Here is a 19650-nt window from a genome sequence, read left to right as displayed (position 1 = left end):
CTTATTTCTTACTCTTTTAGGTCATCTGAAGGAACCAAGCCCTGTTTCATCCTCAGCCTTGCCCCTGAGGATGGGAATTCGGATGACACATTCAACCCCAGAATAGAGCACCGTGTGACCCAAAGAGACAAGCTTGCCTTGGCCTGTGATGCTGACCCCACCAGTTTAAAACGTATTCAAAGGGCTGAAATTCACGGAACAAAGGTACAGCAGGAGAACCGGTCTGGTCATGCAATACTAGGTGCAGGAGATTCGCACCCTGAACTTGAAGATGTAGCACCAGAAAATCAACCATGCACTAATGCAGAAGATGGAGGCGTATGTCTGGTCCCTGAGTCTGGAACCGCCATGTTTGAAGATCTGCTTCTACCTCACAGTGGTCATTTAAGAGAGGTGATGGACTGTGATGGACAGATAATGCCAGGACAAGGTGGAAAGGAAGAGTCAGGCCACAGAGTAGTTCTAGAGAAAGAGATCTCAGCGGGAAGAGCTCAAATAATGGAGAGCGTGCACGGTCGACAGAATAGAGCTACATCTGTAGAGGTAGGATGTGAAGTGGTAGATGCAGACCTCATTTTGGATCACAATGAAAGAAAATCAGTCTATCAAATGGATGAAGATGTCACAGGAAACAGTGGAGAGGCAGACAGAGATGAGTTCACCATACATGTGCAAGATGAAATGCTTGACTGTGGTACAGTAGATTCTACACCTGGCTGCAATTCCCACGTCAAGGGGCTTACACCAGAGACAAATGGTGTTGAGTGTGAACTTGACAAGAGTAAAGAAATCTCTGCAGGTGCTAGTCATACCCATGGTCTAGAAAGCATCCAGGTCTGTGTCGAAAACAGGAACTTTGAAGCTACAATGCAGCAGGACAAGAAACAAAATTGGGGTCAAAGTAAAAAGAAACCTGAACAGGCTCACTGTACAGAGAGGCCACTGGTACAGGAAAAGCCAAGCAAGACAAGACTGCTATCTGATGACCCGGCTGTTGGCAACCGAATGATAAATGTAATGGAGGGAACATCGGAGGTGGAGCGTGATGGAAGGATGGAGGCAGGTATAGAGACTAGCATTCAGGGATTGATGGAAAAGGAGACGCAGCGTGGTTGTGTTTTTGTCCAGCCGATGGAGGGACAGGGATGGATGGAAGGTGGAGGCAGAGGTGCTGATCTGGGGGTCATCCCAGAGGAGAGGCTGAAGAACGGGGATGAGCCGCTGATGACCCCTGCAGGTAGACAGGCTGCCATTATGCTCTTACTTCATACTCGGAGAGTGGTGTTTTCCACCCCCTGATTACGAGTTTGGGGCAAAATGGCCATTGAATGAATGTGGGCAATGGAGTAACATTTATTGGCGGTGGGCATTATGTATAAAAATATACATTCCTCAACTATACTCTGGGTTGCATAATGGAAGCATTTCAAATAATAGCCCTACAGCAATTTAAATGAGAAGTATTGTATTGTATATCTAGTATAGTTAGATTAGATCTGAGATTAGTTTTAGTTGTTGATATTTCGCAAATCATAAACCTTTTTAAGAAAGTGTTTTGTATTAGAAATTGATAGAAATATTTTGTGAAATTTTAGGCCAGGGTCGTTGACAAATTGGCACTAATTCCATTCACCAGTAGAGTGTGCTAGAGAGCTATACACAGCAAGAAGCTCAAACCCTGTACTGAAGAAGACATGTATTTTTCTGACAGTAAAAGCAGAACACTGAACAGGAAGATCGATAAAGCCATACAAGAAAAGGAAACAGTCATATTAACTACTGGTACTACTACTAGTCCTACTTAAAATCCATTTTCATGTAGGTGATACATTTTCATCCAATCAGGAGAGAGTACCCATTTATCAGATTAATTATTTCCAATTTTGTCTGCTCATTTATTTGTGTCATCACTGCCAATTTCACTTGTTTAATCTGTGTCCTGACTGAGTTCTCTATCCTGATTGGATAAAATTGGTATCCCAACCTATTTAATAAATAGTTGGAAACTCCTGTAACTGAACAAACACTCTATAGCAATGAGTGCTTTCAGAATATAGAGCTATTTAACATTTATTTTAACCAAAGAAAATCACGTACCTACCTTTAGGGTGCAATTAATCTGTTGATTGCTTTTGTATATATTTTTTATTAATCTGTGTGGCAGTGTTTGTTGGTGTAAATTTAGACCACCAACAAACAGAATCATTCACATATTAGACATTTTTTATCAAGAAACACGAACAAATAGGCAGGGAGTTCAAATAAACTATCTACTAAAAGAAAACAGAAAGACTGTGCTGGCAGTGGCACCATCAAACCGCAATGGTAACTAAATTACCATCTTTTTAGAGCAACACTTTGAAGCTGAGCCACAGTTCTCTCATAATCCTCCTCACTCTGGGGGAATTGGGCTCTTTGTGAAATGTTGAAATAGCACTAGTATTTCAGCTGATTACTCTGTGGCATTGGGACCTGGCTGGCTAAAGTTGATTTTGCGGGAAAACACCAGAAATGGGTCCACAACCCATTTTGGGTCTTAAGCAGTGGTAGAAAGTAACCAAGTACATTTACTCAAGTACTGTACTTAATTAAGTAAAATTTTGAGATATTTCCAATTCTCAATAATTATACAAATATTGTAGTTTTTACTCCACTATAATTATTTGAAAACTTAAGTTGCTAGTTACTTTGTAGATTTTGATTATTATTACAAAACCACTTTAGACCTATATACCGGTATATACTTTGGCAATTTGAAAATAGCAGATCTACAAGCTCACGACGTGTCGCAAAGGAAATTTTATTTATACATTTGAAAACTCGAACACATAATGAATACTTTTACTTTTGGTACTTTAAGAATATTTTGATGACTTTTGTATTTTACTCAAGTACATTTTTAATACAGAACTTGTACTTGCAACAGACTATCTCTACAATAGGCTATTGATACTTTTACTTAAACCTTCAGTTTAGGAAACCTTGCAGTAGAGGGAGCTCCGGCTCTTCATATGGTGTCAATAACTGTAGACCTGGCTCTGTGCCAGACTTATAATATCATCATCCTACTGACGATGAGAGTGTTGCTGAGGAGACTCACTCAGCGCTGACTGGGGATGTTATTAGCTTGCTCACATTACAGTGCACAGGAAGGAAGCGCAGGGGCTTGGCTGCTGAGACATTGCTGAGTCAAGGAGCACACACTCACATACATAATCACAATTGTGAATCGTGTAGTGACAACGTGTCTGCGTCGGAGCTGTCAGGCTGCGCTGAGACTGGCTGACCTTGCTTGGCTGACTTTGCCATGAGTGCACACGCGAGTGCACACGCACGTGCCTGCACGCACGCACACACACACACACACACACACACACACACACACACACACACACGCACACGCACATGCACACACACACACACACACACACACACACACACATTTCATTAGCTCTGACATAATGCTTACTCCAAGATGCACTGCATCCTCACCTCTCTTTCAGAAGGCTTGAATGCAAGAAGTTTGTCCCAGGAGAGACGTTGGAGATCGTCGGTGTTCAGAACCCCTCGCCTCTGTGGGAACCCCCTCCCAGACACGCCCCTTCATCACCATGACAACCCTACAGTGAGTTTCTTTTGAAACACAAAAGTAGGGCTCTGTGATATGACTTCAAATCAATATCACGATTAATGAACGGTTATACAAAAATAAAAAAGTGAAAATAGCAGATCTACAAGTTCACAACGCGTCACAATGTAACATGTGAGCTTGTAGATAACCTATTTGTGTGCACCACCATTGTACAACGAAGTATAAGACAGGGTTAAGTGTTTAATCACACTAATGAATTTTGATGTCAATTCATTGATGTATAAGAAATATACATATATTATATATTTAAAAAAACTAGCTTATCGATTATTCACTTATAAGTCGGTTATTGGTTCTAAATATCAGTTTCTATATATATTGGTTAATTATCCAGCCTTTCTCTGGTCTGACATTTTAGGGTGGGATTGAGTACACCCAATTACAAACATTGACTGATGTTTGTGATTCATTGTTTTTAGACTGCTTTGCTTCATGCTGTATTATACTGTACTGCATGCTTTATTTCTTAATATGCTGCCTCACAAACCTCTCAGAATTGGGAGGAAAAAAGAATGACACATCTGATCATTTCAGAAAAAAACTAAACACTCTAGGTCTAGGAGATCAAATGCCTCTGTTTTTTGTCTTTCTTCCTCTCCTCTGCTCTGTCCCCTTCCCCTCCACCGAAAAAACGCTGACAGTGAAAGGGAATCTTGAGGATTACGCCTCTGTCTAGCTATTTCCCCCAGATAGAGATAAAGACGAATCCAGCCTGTGTGAAACGGGAGAAAGGTTGACAGTGTTACGACACGCTGAAGAGTGATGGCTCCCCACTGGGTGATGAAGTAAAACATAAAAAGAAAAGGCTCAACAAAGTAGTCCTCAGTGCAGAGGTAGAGAGAGAAGCACACACAGAGGGAGAGAAAGTGGAGCTGCAGAGGACGAGAAAGAGAGAGAGAGGATGAGGCAGTGAAAGATCGACCATATTGCTGTGATCAGCGTTATTGCGACGCAAGCTAAGATGGCTCCAATATGTCAGTCAATGCACCCAAATCCACCGTGCCCTAAGATCCTACACACACACACACACACACACACACACACACACACACACACACACACACACACACACACACACACACACACACACACACACACACACACACACACACACACTGGCCTATAGTCCATAGTTTGTCTAAATGTATCCAGTAGCACAGCACCCTTGAGGTTTGATGACTTTGTCAGCAGGAAAAGGCTTCTGTTTACAGTTGCTCTTTTCTCTGGGAGCTGAATCATCCGGCTACCTACTCACTATTCCCAGCAGCCAGCCAGATACACACACACACACACACACACACACACACACACACACACACACACACACACACACACACACACACACACACACACACACACACACACACACACTTGCATTGACTTTCTCTTTCAATGGTGCATGGAGTTCGGCTTAGTGGCAACACAAACTCAAGTTCTCTGCATAAACAGAAGGTGTGGTACTGAGTTATGAATAATGCAGCAGGTGCTATGATGTTGGGAAGGTCATATTGGGGTGAGCATGTGCCTTGGGGAATCAGTCGTTTATGACCGCCTGGCTCCTTCTCTACCTCCCCACCCCTTCTTCTGCCCTCCCCTTTACTAGTTATATCTCTTTTTCAAGTCTCACTCTTTCTCTCACACTGAGAGCGTATCTGTTTGTGGTTGCCTTGATGTGTCTATCAACCTCCATGCGCGTTCGTGTGCCTGCGCGTGTGTATGTGTGAGAGCGTGGGCATGTGACTGTTACACAGCTTCAGGCTGTGTCAGACAGTGTCTGAGTGTCTGTCTGAATGTCTGGGACACAGCGCTCAGGGCCGAATTCATCGTAGAGTTCTTTATAGGGCAGCGGGGCAACTGACAGGTCTGGTGGCATACCTTAAATAGACATTCTCTCCTTAATTTCCTCACAAAACCTTCCCTCTTTGCACTGATCCTTCGACTTGCCTTTCTAGTGATTTCCGACTTAGCTTAACTCTGGCGCTTTCTGCATTTTGCTTGCATTGTCAAATTACCTTCAATATGAGTTGAAGTAATAGGATAAGGGGTGCATTCTCCTTGGCATCCATGCTCTTTACGTGCAACCGGAGAGTGTCGCTCTAGACTACAGTGAGGAGCTTAGTAGTAGGGGGTACTAAGCACAAAAAATGGCCAAATCGTTACGCGGCGGATAAAAGCATGAAATTTGATACAGATGTCCCTTGGGTCATCCTAAAACATCCTAGAAGGGGTGCCCAAAAAAATCTTAAACAGGAAGTGACTTATGGACAAAATTCAAAATGGCCACCTAAACTGTTGACCGTTGACTCAAAAGACACCAAAATAATCTCCAAAAAGCATAAAATTTGGCACATATGTCCCTTGGGTCATCCTAAGACATCCTAGAAGGGGTGCCCAAAGGAATCTGAAACAGGAAGTGAGTTATTGACTAAATTGAAAATGGCCGCCTAGTGTTGTCGATTGACTCAAAAGACAACTAAAGAATCTCATAAAACCCTACAATTTGGCACACATGTCTTTTTGGTCATCCTAAGACATCCTAGAAGGGGTGCCCAAAGAAATCTTAAGCAGGAACTGAGTTATTGACAAAATTGAAAATGGCCGCCTACAGTGTTATCTATTGACTCAAAAGACAACTAAAGAATCTCATAAAAGCATACAATTTGGCAGACATGTCCCTTGGGTCATCCCAAGACATCCCAGAAGGGGTGCCCAAAAAAATCTTAAACAGGAAGTGAGTCATTGACAAAATTGAAAATGACCGCCTACAGTGTTGTCGATTGACTCAAAAGACAACTAAAGAATGTCATAATGGCATACATGTCCCTTTGGGTCATCCTAAGACATCCTAGAAGGGGTGCCTGAAATGATCTGAAACAGGAAGTGAGTTATTGACTAAATTGAAAATGGCTGTGTACAGTCTTGACAGATGATGCAAAAGACACTCATAAAAAATAATCTCATAAAAGCATGAAATTTGGTACAAATGTCCCTTGGGTGATCTGAATGCATCCTAAGGGGTGCCAAAACAAGTTTGAATAGTCTCTCAATGGAAAACACTCCTCCCACACGGGCTGCACTGCTACAATATTCAAATCGAGCAGCCAATCTAGCATTTGGTCCAGAAGCCTGAAAGCTATGCAATCTCTACCATCTCCTGACAAATAAATTAAAGTCGCTGATTCGTGGACACCTTTATGGACACTCTTGCCAGAGGCTGCTTAAGTTTGTAGAGAACTCAAGTGTGGCTGCAAAGCTGAGCCCTTCTGTTCGAGAAAGTGTAGATGCCGGGATGCTGGGTTACCTTGCAGAGCATTATGCCAATGTGCTGGTAATTGCGAAATGGCACACATGAATACATGTAGTTACTAATCACAAAAAAACAGTAATGATCAAGAAGAAAATACATGAGAAGATAGTGTAAAACAAGCAAGAAGATGTAGAGTGCAAAATAAATAAGATGCAGAGAGTAAAATAAGAATATGCAGAGTAAGATAAGATGCAGAGTAAAATAAATGAGAATATGCAGAGAGTTAGATAAATAAAGAAGATTCAAAGAGTACAATAAAAAAATTATGCAGAAAGTAAAATAAATAAGTGATGTAGAAATAAAAACAGAAGGTAGACTACAAAATACGGCAAGTTATGCACTGCATAACCTGTCGTATTGAGTCTGCATAATATGCAGACTGCCATGGTCAACTGTTTAAACAGCCATTTAGAATTTCTTCAACATGGTCCCTTCCTAAAAAGTTTAATACACAAGCAAACAGATAAATAACCCCTTCTAGGATATATTAAGAAGCACTCAATGTACGTACCAAATTATACACTTTTATGACGTCCCCTTATGTTTTCTTTTGTGTCAACTGCCTTTAGGCGGTCACTTCCTGTTTAAAACCTTTTTGGGCACCCCTTGTAGGATGCGTTCAGATCACCCAAGGGACATTTGTACCACATTTCATGCTTTTATGAGATTCTGTAGGTATCTTGCATCATCTTTCAACACTGTAGGCGGCCATTTTCAATTTAGTCAATAACTCACTTCCTGTTTCAGATTATTTTTGGCACCCCTTCTAGGATGTGTTAGGATGACCCAAGGGACATATGTGCCAAATTGTATACTTTTTGGAGATTCTATAGGCTTTTTGAGTCAATCGCCAACACTGTAGGCGGCCATTTTCAATTTAGTCAATAACTCACTTCCTGTTGAAGACTTTTTTGGGCACCCCTTCTAGGATGTCTTAGGATGACCCAAGGGACATGTGTGACACATTTTATACTTTTTGGAGATTCTTTAGTTGTCTTTTGAGTCAATCGACAACACTAGGCGGCCATTTTCAATTTGGTCAATAACTCACTTCCTGTTTCAGATTTTTTTGGGCTCCCCTTCTAGGATGTCTTAGGATGACCCAAAGGACATGTGTGCCACATTTTATGCTTTTTGGAGATTATTTTGGTGTCTTTTGAGTCAACGGTCAACAGTTTAGGTGGCCATTTTGGATTTTGTCCATAACTCACTTCCTGTTTAAGATTTTTTTGGGCACCCCTTCTAGGATGTTTTAGGATGACCCAAGGGACATCTGTATCAAATTTCATGCTTTTATCCGCCGCGTAACGATTTTTCACTTAGTACCCCCTACTATAGGTTCTCTTCTCCTCCGTCCACTTATCTAAAGTGATTTACTCCTAGGTATTGACTGCAGAGGTAATGCATTCACAAGCAGAAAAACCAAGGGTTTATCTTTATATTGCTTTCTTGAATTTCCCTTTCTCTTTCTCCATCTCTGTTTGTCCATGTCTCATCCCCTCTTTTCTCACTTTCATTATGTAGGGTGATAACAGAGGCTCCAGAGGTACGGAATCAAGGAAGGAGCAAACCCCTGAAAACTCTTCCACTTCTGGCCAAAATGTCTCCTTGGAGGTGGACTTAGGTGTGACAACCGTGCCCTCCCGAAACTATGTCATGTCACCCCTGATCCGCACTATTCCTCTCAAGAGGAAGCATGAGGTTTTACCGCACCAAAGCTCTGACCCGCCATCCAAAATCTGCCTCCCGAGGCGTCCTGGGAAATGGGAGCCACCCCGTTCCTCTCAAGGCAGGGCAGAAAGGGGACAGGAGGGAGACCCACGCTTTGCCTCCACCCCTAAACACCCTGGCCGCATTCCAGCCGTTGGTGAATCCAGTCACGTAATGAAAGGAAAGGCAAGGCTGCAAGTCCCCAAGCATGACATGAAACCATCCAACACACCCCAAAAGAGTAAGAAGAGGCTTGAGGCACTGGGAGAAATGGAGCTTGGATCACCTAGAGATGCATCTGGTTCTGAAACCACAAGCGCTCCCAAAACATCCAAACTGCCAAAGCAGAGAAAGGCTAAACGTAGCGCGGACAAGGCCCAGATTGGCACAAAAACAGCCCAGGAGGGGGATAAAACAGCCAAGCCCCAGAACCAGGCCAAAGCTACTTGTCTGACCACTGCCATCACCTCTGACCCTAGAGTGAAGGATGTTGGGAAGTTGAGTGCAGAGGAGCAGATGCAGGTTCTGGAGGAAGTGAAGAAGGCTCGGGCTGTAGTGTTGACCATGGTCTTCCAGGATGGATCCACTCAGTTAGATCCAGAGCAGGTGAGCAGGGCTGAGAGGAAAGTAAGTTTAACTGGGTCGGGACTCGGGACCCATTTACGGGTCGCAGAACCATTTTTGTGGGTCACAAAAAAAGGTCACAAAAGAAGGAAAAAAAGTATTTCCTACAATTCTTTTCATTATTATTTCAAAAGATTTTCAAAAATCTAAACTCGAAAGAAAGAATTCAAACATCTTTCAAAATTATTTCAGATAAAAAAAAATAGATATATCCATGTAGATCAGCCAGTGTGCTCTGGACACCGGGAAGGTTGATCACAATCAAATAGGGCGTAAGTGGTTAAATCATATTTTTGTAAGTTTGGGTCTCTGTAAGATGCCAGATGTTTTGGGTCTCAGCTGAAAAGGTTTGGGAACCAATGCTCTGCGCTGACAGTTTCTCCAAGTTGTTTACTGTATGTGCTCCAAGAATGAAAAACTAAATCAGGGGGCATGATCAAAAAAAGCCCATACCTGCCTTCAATCTGAATATGCAAAAATACTATTTTGTTGTTGGTATTCTACTTTGAAGAAATTTGTTTTGAAGAGCCTAGTAGTACTGTAGAGCACTGGTCTTTCTTGACTACACACATTAACAAACTTTTAATTTATATGCACTGATTTCCAATTAACATAATTTTAAATTCCTATTTTCCAGTGTTATGTGCCACTAAGAATAAATAGTAACGTTACAAGGTTCAAAGCCACTGGTCACAGACAATTGCTGCGGCAGTGGGTCAGAGGGGAAATCAGCCTGGGAATCAGAAGGTTCCTGGTGTGATCCCGGCTACTCCATCACATCCAAGTGTATTTGAGCAAAGTACTGACCACCACCTAACTGACCCCCTGGGCCTGGTGCAGTTAAGTAGCTGGATTCAGTGCAAGGCAGACAAGGCAAGACTATTTGTGTTGCACATTTGAAGAACAAGACAATTCATAGTGCTTTACATACTGTAAAACATTAAGCATTGAGACTTTAAGACACGTACCAATAAGAGACTGCAAAAAAAAACACATTATAAAAACATATAAAAAAAAGAAGTCAAAATAAAACGGAAAAATAAGAATACAATTACAGGGCAGAAGAAATTATTTTAAAAAAGCCTCAGTAAAAGGCAGTGGCAAACAAAGCACTTATTTAAACGCAGAAATTGTGCAAATGTACTGTGTGTGTTTGTGTTTGCGTGTGTTTGTGTGTGTAGAAGCTGATGCCTTCAGTGTGTGGCATCCTGCTTCTGATGAAGATGGATCTGGACCTCGGGGGACCAGAGCATTCGTTGGGACCAAACGACAGCCTGTTCTACTTAAAGCTGGAACACACACCTGTGTGGGCCCTGCAGAATGCACATCACAGCCTAGAGCACTTCACCAGGTGTGTGTATATAACCTTTATTTAACCAGTAAAAAATAGATATGCACTGGCAGAATATTACACAGGATCACATGCTTACATACATATAGACAGTACAGGACAAAACTCCACAGAAACACACATTGTTGACTACTGACTTTCCTATAGAATCAGAATCATCTTTATTGTCACATGATCCATGACAGGTGTACTGGTGTAAAACAGTGGGTGAAATTCGTTTTGCAAGGAAAAGGAAAAAAAAGAAAGAATAAAAGATGAGACAACAACGTATCTACATATTTACACATAGTATTTTATGTACATGAGATTTAGAAATAAGGTGCATGAGCATAGCAGCTGGTATCTGTTCATAGTCGGTAAGTGTCAAGTTTAACCATATAGTTCTCAAAAAGCTTTACTGGTATAACCCACAGGTACACAGGTACTGTAGGTCTGTGAGGAAAGCAAAAGTACAAGGCCAACCTGATGACAGGCGGTGGTCATGCCTTGTTCAACAGTGAGACAAAGTTTTAACAACAAAGTAATTGCATTAAAAACAATGTGTGTAAATTAACGTAAAGAAACAGATTTATGTGTTTGTTTGTATTCGATTGTGTGGTACTTAATATCAAACAAAATCCCACACAGCAGATTTATTACAACAGAGTATTAATTTAACTTGTAAAGGTTCAGTTTTACACTCTCACAAGGGGTCTAGGCCTTTTCCCCCTCCAAATCCCTTCAGCGAAAATAGCTGATCTCTTGAAATTAACACAGGATGTATGTGTGTTTGTGTGTCCTTTAGAGATATACTGCTGCAGGTGTTATCAGGCTGTCAGATGGTGGTGTGTTATAAAGCCAAGGACTTGCTGCGTACCGTTCTTCAGCACTACAGAGGACATCTTGACTGGAAACGAGGCAAGCCTCCTTCAACAACCTCCAACCCGAAATGAACCATACCTCTTCTGATGTCTAAATAATTGGGCATCCTTTGATTGTGTGTAGCTGCTGTGACCTGTACCTTTATCTTTGTCTGCATGATAGAGTTCACAAATACTAATTGGACCACAATTGTCAGCGTTGTTGTTGAGCTAGCTGCAAATTTGGTTTTAGCCGTCTAAAAGAATTCCATAGTGTGATGGTGGGTTTGGTCTGTTTTGGTGCAATCTATTAAATGTCAGAGGGATGATTTGGGGACATGATTTCTCATAACAAGACCATATTAACAAGTAATAACAAGCCCAAAGCATTGAAGGCCTACATGTCACAAATCTAAATAACCAGTTAACTCTTTGACTGCGGACGACGCGATAACGCGTCAAGTGCTACTTTGTCCAGTTGGCCGTCGACGTGTTCGACACGCTGGACGCGCGTTCATTGTTTAATCTCTGATTGCGCTATGCTGCTTAATATTCAATGTTATTTTCGAGTTCCACTTACTTCACCCACATCTGCATCCGGTTTCATGACCTGGATTCCGTTTCCGGTTTTGAATTTTTTTCCCCGGTCATTTTCGTCCAAAATAGGTAAACAAACGGTTTTTCACACGGTATAACAGACAAACGGACAGGTTCTCTTCTATAATCTATGGTCTGGGTGACGATCAGTCATCGCCGTCGTGTATCACATCGTAATTTTGGCCGATCAGACAATCTGGGACTACGTCACATCCGTTTTCATGTTTTTCCCTGTCTAATCTCCCAAGAAGGGTGACAGTGACCCAACGACCTGATCAAGCTGTCATGTGCTGCTCTCTAGTGGTGGATTTGTGCTGTGCCTTTAAATTATGTGTCTTTAAATTATTTTCATGAAAAAAATTCAAAATATAAAAATAAAAAAACACGAAAATTGCTGGCACTGGGGGAGTACTTTATGAAAATACTCTGGCAGTCAAAGAGTGAAGGAACTCCAAACATAATAATCTAATACACTTTTTTTATCAAGCACTTATCAAAACAAAATTTAGAAATGGCTTTACATAAAACAAAATAATAATGTATATTTGGAACAGAATAACAATACAAAACATATAAATACAAACATTAAGGCAATCAAACAATAACAGTTCAAAATTTAGACCATGATTTATCTAATGAGGATCTGGATGTACAGCACTGCCTTCATCTTCTCATATATATTAGTGGAGTCGCAAAACTATTTAATGAGTCTTTTTGTCTGTGTGTGTGTCACGCTATCTGCTAGTTAAATTATGTCCACTAGAGGGTGCTGTGCAATACAGGTGTATGGCACAGCGGTGCATACAATTATGCCCACCTCTATGTCCTCGGGTTGTTGTTTATTGTGGAAGAGAGAGCCCTCTCTCTTGTGTTGATGGAGATTGTTATTTCTTTATGCAAAATTAGAGAGAGGGTATATGACACACCATTACAGGTACTAGATTCATACAAACCCAGGATGAGGTGATTATCATTGGTGTCTGCTGAGGGTTGCGTGCTAAAACAGGAGCACTTGGTTGACCAGAGATTGTGGTTCTTGTGTCTCTGTCCAGTGGCAGGCTGTTGTATCCAGGACCCGCAGGTGTCAGGCTGGCTCCTGGACCCTTCAGACCATGCCTCCTGCTACCAAGACCTGCTCAACAAACACTGTAGGAAACTGCCCAGACCACCTGCTCTGGACACTGGGAAGGTTCATTAACACTCACACACACACACACACACACACACACACACACACACACACACATATTTTATTGGCATGAATGTTGCACAAACAATATTGCCATAGGAAAGCAAAAAAAGGAAAGAAGATGGAGATATAAAAAGTTGAGAAGATGATACAATGAAATTTGTATGTCATCAATCTGTATTCCCTATAAAAAATTGTATCAGTATCTCCCTCTCTCTCTCTCTCTCTCTGTCTACTGTATCTTTCTGTCTTTCTTTCTTTCTCTCTCCCTCTCTGTCTGTCTGTCTGTCTGTCTGTCTGTCTGTCTTTCTTTCTGTCTCTCTCTCTCTCTCCTCTCTGTTTGTCGTCTCTACCTCTTTCTCCATTTCTGTCTGTCTCTCCTCTATCAGGTGTCTCAGGTCATTTCAAAACTCTGTCTGCTGTACTTGTTGAATGGGGAGCTGTGCACTAAACTACAGGTTAATACACAAACACACATGTGCAACACATACACAAATATTTCCAGTATACCGTATGTCTAACAGAGAGTTTGTGTGATATGTCTAACAGTGTGTGTGTGTGTGTGTGTGTGTGTGTGTGTGTGTGTGTGTGTGTGTGCGTGCGCACGCAGGGCCAGCGGCTGTGGTGGTTGTACTCCAACATGGAGCTGAGTATGATCCCTGTTCTGGCAGGTGAGGACTATTTATTATTCATTATTTTGTTTGGTGGTTTGTATAGTCTGCTGGTATGTTTTATAATGGACCACAATGGAAACAAACAAGTGTGTGAAAAGTGTGGTGTAGAACATAAATAAACCAAACTAAAACTCAGTCTTTAGGCTATCTGTGTAACATCCACTTTTTGATGACACCTCCAGTAGCTCTGTTGTCAATTAGAATGGCGATTCCAAGAATTCAATTTGAAGTGAAATCGCCCCTCAAAATGGATGCTTTAGGGTCCTAGTGCAGAGGTTATTTTCAAACGAAACAACTATGTTTTTAGAGACAGTATGCATTGACTTTAAAATAGATAAATACATTTCCAGTACATGTCTGATGCCTCCGCCATTTTGGTTTGATTGTCAGGAGCAGACAACCGTGACAAAAGGTAGTGTTCAGAGAAGTTGTTAAAAAAACACATTTATGTGGAATGGTTATTGTGAAAAATTATTGAAAAGGTTACACAGTATGACTTAAAGCGTCCTCAGAAATGTGCAGTACAGTATCCTTTTTCAGGATCCCTTTAGAGACAAGAATGTGCTATTGCAGGGAGGTGACATGAATGATGGTGGTGGTATATTGTTGTTGCAGCTATGGAGAGCCACAGGATCCATGTGGACAAAGATGCCCTAAAGAGGACTTCAGACATGCTGGGAGTAAGATCACACATCAAGGGCAACACTGGTCCCAATCACAGCTGGATTTGAAAGTTTAACAACATTACATTGTACAATCCTGAGTGTTAATGTAAGTCTGAGGGTGTACAAATGAACCTGTTCATTTGGTCCATTTGTACACTCTGACTGACTCGGTGTGTCAGTTTGCGCCCTACAAACTGATACTGTATACAGCATAAAGTAGACTAAATTATGATTGGATCCTATAAATGACTGACAATCCACTTTAGCAGAAATAGCCAACATTAGACTGCTGGTTGGTTAAATCCCACCATTAGCACAACGTGGGACAATTACACATGCACAGAGTACAAAACCAACAAAACCTGGCCCCACCATCTCTTGTTCTTTGTCTCTCCACTCTCCTTGACATTGCGTAAGAGCCCTCAGTCCAACTTCATCCGCAGTCTTAAGGATTTTTGTGCTAGAGTCCTGTTTCTATTCTTTAGTTTGAGGGGCATTTGGAGGATTATAGGCTGAACACAGCTTCTATATGCAAGGGACTGTGACAGTTGAGTCAGCCCCAGCGCACTAGTCTGGATAACACCTCTCTTCCAGAAACCGTGTGCATAGGCCTATACTGTAGATATGACTCTCTGGCTACTGACTACTACTGACAATGCTTGCACATGACACACCTAAATCAAACGTACCCATTATTATTTGCTTAACTTGCTTACACCACGTGCACTAACCGTTAGACTGCCAGTTTTTACCCTCCTGTAGTTTTTAACCTGTACAGGAAAAAAATAATAATAATTGGCCTACGGTTTCATGCCGCTTTTAGTTCAGTGCATGACAGTCTGCCTGCACAAAACACTGCAGTACATCACTATCTTAACAAATAGGGGAACAAACTGAGGCGGACCTCGAGAGAAGGAGAAATTCAAAGGCCTGAGTGAAAAAACGAGAGATGGAGAGGTGGATATAGTTATTGCGTGGGTGGCCCCCGTCCAGGGACCTGCCCTTATATTTACATGCAGATTTTAACCATTTTTGGCTGGAGCTGAGTGAGCGAGACCGAAGGAGCTTTTTAGGTGGTCAGCATACACAGGTGGTAGTCATATGCATATCGCAAGTGCACCCCCCACCACCCACACAGATGCACAGGCAGATTCACACACACACACACACACACACGCACACACACACACACACACACACGCACACACACGCACGCACGCACGCACGCACGCACGCACGCACGCACGCACGCACGCACGCACGCACGCACGCACGCACACACACACACACACACACACACACACACACACACACACACACACACACACACACACACACACACACACACACACACACACACACACACACACACACACACAGAGTACTTCAGCAGCAGGGGTTTTATTTGTGGAAGAGAGTGTCCCATGTCTTGCAGCACTCCTATAAATAGGATGTGTGTTTCCTTTAAGAGAAACTGCTGCCGGAAAAAGCATCACTGTCTTCCTACACACACACACACACACACACACACACACACACACACACACACACACACACACACACACACACACACACACACACACACACACACAGATATTAAAGTTTAAGCAGTCTGATATCAAGTTCTACGTGAAGGTGTGGAGCTGTGTGCAACTGTGCATGTCATATTTGATTAGTTTTTCTTGCTCAGCTGTCAAGTGGCGCCCTCCAAACACCAAGCGGAGGACTCCCTCTGGCTGTCAGTCACACACATGCACGCTCTCTCATCTTTTATTGCAATTCATGTTGGTGAACTTCAACCCCACGCTTCGTCTCTCAGCAGTCTCCTTCACAGAAAATGACTCATACCCATGGAGAGTTTCACACAGGGATATGGACTCATACACGCTCTTTCTAATATAATAGTGTCATTGATATCCCTGACACGGTGTATGTGTGTGTGTGTGTCTCCAACTGCACTGAGGGGCACCATCAAGTATTGATGAGGCAGTCTGGAGTCTGCACGGGGCGGGAGAGGCACATAATGTGGAACTTAGGCACTCATCTGGCTGCTCCCCTTTTGCTGTCTTTCTCTTCTCTCTCCCTTATCTCTTTCTGTCACTCTCCCACTTGATCACTTTCTCTTTCTCTCTCTTGCCTTGTATCGCTGTCTGTCTCTCACCTCCGTCTTTGGAGCCGTCTCACTCGACTGAGAGATGCTACACCCTCCCTCCCTCCCTCCCTCTGTCTTGTCTTTCTCCCCCTGTCAATCATTCTGTCAGCTTCTGTCTATCCGTTTCGTTTCGCCACCCCAGACTGTCATTTGTTGGCTTAAATTTATTTCCCTATCACTGTCTAGCCCTGGCTTACCTACGTCATCCCTCCCATGTCATCCTCACCCACCACCACGATCCCTCCCTCCCCCCGTCTGTTCTGTTTCTTTGCTCTAAGATGATTATTTCTGCAACTTTTTCATAACTTATCCCTTGCATGGAATGTACTGGAATGTATATCTCATTCTCTCTCTCCTTCCCTCCCTCATTCTCTCTTCCCCTGTCCTTCATTCTCTCTTCCTCTGTCCTTCATTCTCTCTTCCTCTGTCCTCCTTCATTCTCTCTGCCTCTGTCTTATCTTTCTTGTTCTCACCCTCTGTCCCTCATTCTCTCTATCTCTCATTCTCTCTCCCTCATTCTCTTTGGCTTTCATTCTCTCCCTCTATTGCTCTTTCTCTCCTTTTCTCTTGCCCAATCGCTCTCTTATTCTCCATTACTCATCATTTCTCACTCATTCTCGTTTCATTCTCTCACTCTGTCTCATCCTTTCTCACTCATTCTCTCTCCCACTGTCTCATTCTCTATCCTTCTCTATCCTTCTGTCACATCCTTTCTGACTCAGTCTCTTCCATTCTCCCTCTGTCCTTTCTCACTCATTCTCTCTCCCTATGTGTCATAATTATTTAATTCACATTCTCTTTCCCTCTGTCTCTGCAGACTAAGATGAAACAGTTGGAGCAGGACGCCCATAAGGCTGCAGGACAAATCTTCCTGGTGACCAGCAGCACACAGCTACGGACGGTGTGTGTGTGTGTGTGTGTGCGTGCGTGCGTGCGTGCATGCGTGTGTCATGCAAATGCATGCACAGTACCTTTTGTGTGTTAATACAGGGTGCTTGCAGGTCTTGAAATTCTGGAAAAGTATGGAATTATGTTAAAGTATAGACATTTGCTCATAGTAATTCATACATAAACTAGACAGGTGCGCTCCATGGAGTGCATTTCTCCGCCAGGCTGGGTTGCCTACCCAGAGCTATGTAAGTCATGGGTTGCAGCTGTCAGGATCCAAGGAAGCTGCGGGGCGAATAGTATGTTGAATTCTACAACATACGGTGCAACATTTCGTTTTTGTGAACATGTTTTTGGATTTGCACTCTATAGAGGCCACATAACATGTAATTCCAATTTGGGGTTGTTTGGGTGGATATAGAGTTCATGATATATGGCGTTTCTTGTAAGAAATAGGCCCCTCCCATTAATGTTGATAGCCAATCACAGGCAAACAGTATGTCATTGCCCCATGAGATTTGATGTACCTTCCTGGCCTACTGGCAGGGTGCATGAAAAGTCAGAAGACAGGCACACGGACACAGAGGCGAAAACATAATCTCCACCTCCCTGCCTTCCAGTCATATTATACAGCTTGTGCCAAGCTAAAACCCTTCATGACTCTTGCATCTTACAAAATTGTACCAAAATATTTTTTACGCTGACTGATCACTCAGTGCAGTGATGACGCAACACAGCCGTTCAGACAGTGGAAAGGCATTGTGGGCTCCCCATTGGCTTAAAGGACAGCCAATGAGGAGAAAGTCACCAAAAAAATCACTATTAGCACAGCGACTGAATATAGACCAGCTTGCTCCACAAGCTGGTAAAAACAAAATGAATTTAAAAGAAAAGAAACAAACCCACACATTTTCCACACTCTAGTGTTCATTGTGATAACTGCCTGGATATCAGCTTTCAGTCTGGGCAACATTTCTAATTCAAGAAAAGGGCTTCACGGTGTAATTATTCCTTATACTGGTTCAATTGTTCCTGAGTCGTCAGCCGTTATCCCAGTAGACTTGGAAAAAAGTATGAAAATAGGTCATGGTTTGTTTTCGAGTTCATGAATCGAACACCCCAAATATAAAACCTGAATCGCTCCTGACCACAAGTCAAACACTAATGCGTTATGCAAATTATGAGCCAAAGAAGTGAACATCGCCCGCATGGGGTCAGTCTTCAGTCGTCTGCATTGCAAAATACATGCATTACAGTCTCACTGTCAGTCCCAGGCACGCAAATATAGTAGCAGGAAGGAAATTATATATTTAAATAACCATTGTATGGTGGCTACAGTTAAGAGATGCCCACACACTTGTCTTAGAAAACTACAAGAAGTAGAGGTCTTAATTAAAGAAAAGAAAGTCTGTAAAAGTCTGGAATTTTCATTTGGGAGAAGGGCAAGCACTGTGTAATAATCATCATACCTTTATTAATGTTTCAAGACATTTAAATAACATCTCATGGGGTTGTATGTCTGTGTGTGCATGGTATTTAAAGGTTCTGTTTGAAAAGCTGCGTCTCCACGAACGCTGTGAGAACAAGAAACTCCCCAAGACTGTCAACAAACAGCAGCAGTCTACGTCAGAGGCCACTGTGAGGAGAATACACACACACACACACACACACACACACACACACACACACACACACACACACACACACACACACACACACACACACACACACACACAATGCACATAGACATGTCAGCTTTGTTTAAGTTTTTCTTTCACGATTCAATTTCCTCCCATGGTACTGTACAAGTTAATGTGCTTTTCTAAAATGCTATGCATCTTCAAATAGACACGCTAAGTATAAAAGGAAGCTCTTGAGGATATAATTTCAGAGACATTCCAATTTACAGTTTTTTTCAATAAACAGTCAAACGTGTAGTAAAAGAACAGCAGGACATTAAAGGAGAATTTTGGACTAAGGTTTTCTTACCTTTTCTATGATG

This window comes from Gymnoscopelus braueri, assembly GCF_963280865.1.
Source record: "Gymnoscopelus braueri genome assembly, chromosome: 15".
Taxonomy (NCBI): Eukaryota; Metazoa; Chordata; class Actinopteri; order Myctophiformes; family Myctophidae; genus Gymnoscopelus; species Gymnoscopelus braueri.
This window is presented reverse-complemented; position numbering follows the sequence as displayed.